This window comes from Crinia signifera, chromosome 1 (genome assembly GCF_055691185.1).
Source record: "Crinia signifera chromosome 1, ASM5569118v1, whole genome shotgun sequence".
Lineage (NCBI taxonomy): Eukaryota > Metazoa > Chordata > Amphibia > Anura > Myobatrachidae > Crinia > Crinia signifera.
This window is the reverse complement of record NC_139217.1, coordinates 224405195-224412677: the sequence shown is the minus strand read 5'-3', so window position 1 is coordinate 224412677 and position 7483 is coordinate 224405195.

Genomic DNA, 7483 nt, shown 5'->3' with positions numbered 1-7483 from the left:
CCCAGATAAGAGCATCGTGTCCAGAGTGTTCGCCCAGTCCGTCTCTGAGAAGCTGCGCGTCACCTCTAAGGCGTAGTGTTTAGCCTGCATGTATGCCAGAGGGTGTCTGCCCAATGTTGGGTAGGCCTCCGATGCCTTGTCATATGGCATTGGCTTTTTCAAGTCCCAGTCAATCAGGGCTCTGACGGAGGTCAAACCCTCGGCACGAAGACTCCCAAATGGTTGGCCGGCCTCCCCATGTTGAAATTCTAAATTGTGCAGGAAAGGTAGGAAGAGAGATTTGTGGGCGTTCAAGTCTAGCGAAACACGTGTCCTGTCTCTGTAGCGCTAGGGAATAATGATTGTTAGGTGCTAGTGCAGGAAATTTATTGTCCTTATGCATTATTGTTAGACCAGGTGTTTGTGTCTCCTAACATAGAAATATTGTTGGTAGGACTACCTCTCTAGATAGAGGGTCCTAAACCAAGCAGGTACTGCTAAAAATCTATCCCACACCTCCAAATATAAGGGTACCAGTGTGGTGCATTAAAAACCCAAATGGAACAACACCACTAATAAAACTGTCCAGCAGATGGCACTGCTGTGGTATAATCCCAGACTCTGAGATATATATATCATTTGGGTGCATTCAAAACTTAACTATAACAGCACCAATATTAAAATCGGCCAGCAGATGGCACTGCTGCTCTACATTTTCATACTCTGATATACATATATAAAGTGTCTTAGGTCTCAAATATCTGGGCATAACGCCAGACTGCAATAAATAGATACAACTAATCATTTGGATAAAGTGTAGTGTTTGAAACACTGTATTTTCCTGCTATCTCCAACAATCCTCTCAATTATAGAAAGCCAATTGAGGCAATTATATGCATCACTTTTTCTAAAAAGTGTATCAAAGTGGTAATTATACTACTTGTTTGGAGTCTAAAAAGGAGTACACAAAAAACACCTTGGTGGGGAATATACCCCAGTATACGAATAAGCACTATAACCGACAATCATCCCGGCCTACATTTTAACTCTAAAATCACAAATTTCTTTCTTTCATTATTACCAAATGTATGTACGTTAATGTAATTTTTAACCTCTCATTTCGCTAATTAGTGGCTGCTCCTTATCCAATTCACGATAATAAAGATAAGAGGAGCTTCCACATTTTTTAAATAATATAGAAAAGGAATATCCCAAAAATTTCTTGATTTCTTTGAAGGAGTGCATCCAATACCAATTCTTCTCTCTCTTTGCCTTTGTCTCTGGTATGCAGATCCTCAAATTTTTTATCTAACAGAGGCATTAACATTTGTATGGTGACCTTTGCGTTGTCCTCAGGAGAGGGTATGGACTGTGTTTGAGATGAATTACTAGCTAGATCCCCTATGGGGGTATCTGAAGAAAATAAGGAGGGGGAGGAGGGTGAAGCATTTTGAGTTGCTTTTTGGCGGTTCTTCCCCATGCTTGAATTTTGTGTGGGTCGTGAGGATTGAGAAGGAGTATTCCTCTCGAGGAATTTGTCCATACCCCTCTAGACAACACAATTGCCCCCCCCCCCCCCCCCCCCCACGTGTGTATCCAATAGCAAATTAAATCCTAGATGTACAATAGGAGAACAGGACCAGTGTGTAATCTGGTGAGTAGTCAGGAGGTCAAGTCACCCCAGAAAAACATACATTAATCCATTACATATTTGGTATTGAGGTGACCGCTCTGGTAGTCACCTGACCTAAGGAATGTGCCTTACTAACGGGCAGTAGAATCCTTAAACGGACTGTGAGCTGGATTTGCCAATAATGTTGTAATTATTGATTTTGGGCTGGGAGCCCGGTAGGTCTAGGGTAAAGGTTGTTGAGATGCAACCCCCGGAGTAAGGACTAGAAGGCCCCTATGAGGTATGTTAAAGTGATGCGGCCGCACAGAGGCCTCTAGACGGAGTTTGCTGCGACCATCAAGGGCTAAGGCCGACCGTTCCCAGCTGCCAGTCCGGCTCCCCAACTTAATGGGGTAAACAAGTTAACAATCGTTATGTGGGATGTGTCTAGATGTACAATTATAGCTATCAGCTCCCAGAGCTGCAATCGGCAGTGCGAGTGGTATTTTACTATACCATGTAAAGAGAACTCAGCAGGTTGAGGCCTTAAACTGTAGTGTGAGTTTGAGGGAATTACAGAAGTTTCTTCTCCCTTGCAATTAAAGAGCTTAACACTAGGTGGCTCTCTTAGACTGATGTGTAGACAATTTCAGTTCTGAGAGCACTGTTAACCAACTCTTTGCAATAAACAAACTGATCACTAGATGGCGCCCTTGGCCTAGAGAAGAAATGCCATCATTCTGTCTTAATATCTACCAAAAACACAGGCAGATATGGTTTTTTAAGCTATACAGTGGCTAATACACTATGAAAATTCAACAATGATAGTGAGGTCTTCCCTATTAGAAGATTTTGCAGGTAGGAGAGACGAGACACATGGAAATACGTATTTATGCCGTCCAGGCTAAGCCGTGTTGGTCCAGCTCAATAGATGTCAGAGTCCCTTTAGCAAAGCAGTATTAGTAAGTGCAGTAGGTTTACTGGCTGCCAGGGGTCTCCCCCAAGTAGACAAGTGGTAGTTCAGTCAGTCTCAGTGGGGTTGCAGGTGTCTTGAGCTTCTCAGTCCAGAAGCAATTGATCCCTGGGTGCAGAGACTTCACCGCCGGGTGGACTGTTTGGGGTAATACTGCCCAGACCAAGAGGGGCAGCCAGTGGGGTCACTAAATGGTAAACGGGGGGTAATGAGCTCTCAGTTGTTTCTCTGCACCGTTCTGCTTAGGGTTGTATAGCAGCCCCTGTTCACTCGCCCCCAGCCAAGGTCAGGTGCGCCTGGCCACCTCCACCGCCTCAGGCCTTTCAGTAGGTCCAGATTTATGTCAAGGGGGTGGGGGAGGGGTAGCTGTCGCTTAGGTTATGGGGCTGATCCTCCGCTGGGTGAAGGAAGACCCCCCAGATTACTGGGCAGGGAGTGCGTCTGCACGGGGCTCGCCCCCCGTGTTACCCTCCAGCAGTGAGCCACCGAGGGGTGATAGTGTCCTTGGAGATAGGGAGCGGGGGAAGTTGCATTCAACAGGCGTCCAGGCCGCGGGGTTGGGCCTCTGCAGGGGGAACCAGGCCTCTCCGGGCAACAGAGCAGGGAGTGGGGTTCACCCCCCCGGTGTGACCCCCCAAGATAGGGCCAACAAGGGGCACAGGTGTCCCAGTGGGGATAGGGAGCAAGGGAGGCAGTACTCACTCGGCGCAGGAGGCGCTCAGGGACATCGCGATGCACCGGCTCCCCCTCAACTCGACAGGTCCAGCCGGCGCCGGGGTCCCGCTCCGTCCAGCAGAGTCGGAGAGGAGGAGGGGACAGTCTCTCGGTACCCCGCCCGCAGTCGCCGGTCGTCTCTCCTATCAGGGATGTGCAGTGGAGAGGCCTCGGTTGGGGCGCGCGTCCCGCGCCGCGGCGGGTCACAGCTTCAGGGATGCTCTGTGTAAAGGCTCTAGGCGTAGCACGCGGCACGGTCCCTGTCCGGTCTCAGCTTCTGTGAGTAGCGAGGGGGGGGGGGCAGCGCCACTCAGACTCGTCTCTCCGGCTCAAGTCCCATTGTGGTGTCTCCTCCGGGAGCACACGCCACACCCGCGGGATGCCCCCGCACCCCATGTTCAGCAGACGTCCTCAGGTCAGCTATGTAGAGTTCACTGTTATGGCGCCTTGGTTCGCGCCCAGTTTTTGGGCGGTCATGCGGGCCGTCTGTGCTGAGGGCCAGACTCCGGTGGCCTGAAGGTTTCTCGGCTCCCAAAATATATCCCCGCACTCCTCACAGTGTGGGGCGCTTGATGGGGAAGGTTTTGTGCTTATTTGGGGCAGTAGAAGGACGATGCCAGAGGATTTTCTCTGGTGGAGAAGCAGGGGCAAACGCAGGATTTTCAGAAGGGGGTTTCCAGAGGGGCGGAGCAAAGTACGGAGATGGACACTTAGGCGACCCTGTATATTTTTGATGTCCCGCGGGTGGTAGGGGGTATTATATCAATCGCTCAGCATGTAGGGCCTGGATCAGTAATTTCCACTAATTACCCCTTTACTGCACAGATGGTGGGAGATGAGGTGGGAGAAGGGGGCATTGGGCTGAATGAAGGGGCCCTGATACATAACTTCCAGGGTGGTAGAGGATGTTTAATATGCAGAGGAGGGGTGTATAGTGGAGTGGGCTTATTATTCATAATTTTCTGGTGGGAGGACAACTTGCTTGACTGCAGATATCTCCAGTTCCCGGAAATAGATTTCTTAGATTTTAATGGAATTAAAAACTAGAGAATCCCACCTACCAAATGATACTGGGGACGAGGGGATCAGAGTTCAGGAGGCAGAGCAATCTGCCAAGGAGTATATAAAACTACATAGCAGGTGTGTGGAGCTGGAGCAGTAACCAGCTGCTTGAAGGCTGATATCTCTGGTTCTGGGAACAGTAGAGACAAGCTTCTAGTGTCCTTTAAAGGGGGAGAGTCACAGATTTTGGAATATATCCTCAGAAAAACTCTACGTCAGACAGAACCTGAAATATCTGACTGGGAACAGCAATTAACAGGCTTGGATGGGGACCACTGCTTTGAAGTCAGATATCTCCGGTTCCCAAGGTCCGATTTTAAAAATTCTTGTGCTCTTGGAAAGAGGGGACCCTCAGCTTTCAGACAATGGCCCTAAGACTCCTGGGGGGGTTTCTGGGTACTCGTAAACCCCCCCTGCGTGCGCTACTGAGAAGGGAGCCTCTCTAAAATGCGGCCGCTCTAGGCGCCCCGCCCACCGGAAGTCGTACAGCTGCATTTTTAAGGGCACTGAGGACACTTTTTCTGACGTTCCTGTACATCGCGGGTATCGCCTACCTAGTGAAGTGGAATCTAGACGGGATTTGGTACCAGGGACACAATACCTCCATCAACCGTCTAAATCCCACTCCACTGATGGCGGACACCAGACACACGTCTAACACCAACATAGCTGTCAAGGCTGCAGTTATCTGCTTTGTCATAGGATGACTGCTGTCGTATTTCGACCTCATGGCAAACGACTGTTGGACGGTCAATTGCTTAGTTAAAGACGTAGCAGTCTTACGACTTCCCCTCTGGTATGATGATCGACTCCCAGCAGCAGTGGTGGGCATAATGCTGCAGGATCCTCCAGAGGAATCTCAGATAGAAGGAGAGTCAGTCATGCTGGTGGCATGGCCTGGAGGACTCCCCCCAATCTGGATCGAGGAGGAATTTGACGAGGAGGGAGTTAGTGGTGTGCTTTTCAGGTGATTGGCTCCAAAAGGAGGACCAAGGGATTTAGGTGTCCCTGGACTGCTAGCCGCAGTTCCTGAACGAAACACTGATTTATGAAGGGTCTTTAGGTGACGTATGTATAAGGGAGGATGTCCCTAGGTGGGCAAGATGCTTACTTCTGCTTATTGGAGCTTTACATAAGCTACATATGGCAATACATTTGTTTTCCGGTTTCAGTTAAAAAAAAATCCAGACCATAGAGGTGGATTTATTGGTCCTCTGCCCAGGCATGATGATGGGCTTTTTCATCCCATGGACAACAACTGTTTCCCCCCTGGTGCCTCATTCCCCCATGTGCCTCATTTAAGCAAACCACGTCAACTTCCTCCTCAGCACCAGCTACATCAATATCCTCCTCCTGGTGTACAACATCACCTTCATTATTAAAATCTGGAACTAGACTGTTGGTGATCTTTCCAGCATATGCAGAGGGTGTACTGCAAATGGTGAAAGGATCCACCTCTTCACGTACAGTGATGGGAAGGTCCGGCATCACAACCACCGGCACCCTTGAGCTCTCCTTGGGGATTTGTGATATGTCTTTAGAAGGCAGAGTTGTTTGCTGTGTTTTTTTAGTCGGTGTCAGCTTAACTCTCTTAAATTTACTATAGGACGGGGGAGAGGATCGTCATGAGAAGCTGAACCACTAGTCATGCATTTAGGCCATGGCTTTAGCCGTTCCTTGGCACTCTGTATTTATTGGCAAGTTTACGTTTCTCTTCCAACAATATACATTTACTTTTTCGAATGCTTTTACCGAACTTTGGGTTCAATTTTACATGCCCTCTGCTTTCACACTGGGCATCGGCCTTAGCAGACAACGTTGATGGCATTTCATTGTCTATGTCGTCATGACAAGTGGCAGCTTTAGAATTACGAGAAAGCGGCTCTTCATCTTTCCCTATTTTTTTTATCCTCCATATTTTGGATCTGCATTATTTTTGTTAAGTTATGCCACAGGACAGCACCACTAGTAGGTAGGCCCCAGTCGACTGGAATTATATACTGCGATAGGTACTGGTAGCCAGTGGCAACAGCAGAATGGAATTATATACTGCGATAGGTACTGGTAGGCAGTGGCAACAGCAAATTGGAATTATATACTTCGATAAATACTGGTAGCCATTGGCAACAGCCGACTGGAATTTATATACTGCGATAGGTACTGGTATGCAGTGTCAACAGCAAACTGGAATTATATACTGCGATAAATACTGGTAGCCAGCAGCAACAGCTGACTGGAATTATATACTGCGATAAATACTGGTAGCCAGTGGCAACAGCAAACTGGGATTATATACTGCGAAAAATACTGGTAGCCAATGGCAACAACAGACTGGAATTATATACTGCGATAAATACTGGTAGCCAACGGCAACAGCGGACTGGAATTTATATACTGCGATAAATACTGGTAGCCAGTGGCAACAGCAAACTGTGATTATATGCTGCGAAAAATACTGGTAGCCAGCGGCAACAGCATTCTGGTATTATATACTGCGATGAATACTGGTAGCCAGTGGCAACAGCAGACTGGAATTATATACTGCGATAAATACTGGTAGCCAGCTGCAACAGCCGACTGGAATTATATACTGCGATAAATACTGGTAGCCAGCGGCAACAGCCAACTGGAATTATATACTGCAATAAAAAACACTGGTAGCCAGAGGCAACAGCAAGTGGAATTATATACTGCGATAAATACTGGTATGCAGTGGCAACAGCAAACTGGAATTATATTCTGTGATAGGTACTGGTTGCCAGGGGCAACAGCACACTGGAATTATATACTGCAATAGGTACTGGTAGTCACTAGCCAATGGCAACAGCAGAGAGCAGACTGGAATTAATTAATTGTAGGTGGTACTGGCAGAAGCCACTAGGCAGTGCAGCGCAGGCAGTGGTACTAGCAGCACCAGTGGACTATCATACTGTGACTGACTATACAGGAGCACTGCAGACTCAGCAGAGGCAGGCCCCAGCACAAAGGAGAGACAGTACACAGCACCAGTCATCCTTGCAATGGTGATGTTACGGTCTTGAACACTGAGCAGAGAGGAGAGACACAGTACACAGCAGCACGGGCCCCAGCAGAATTTAAGGGTTCCGTGATCTTGCGAGAATCCGACGCCGGGCAATGACGTT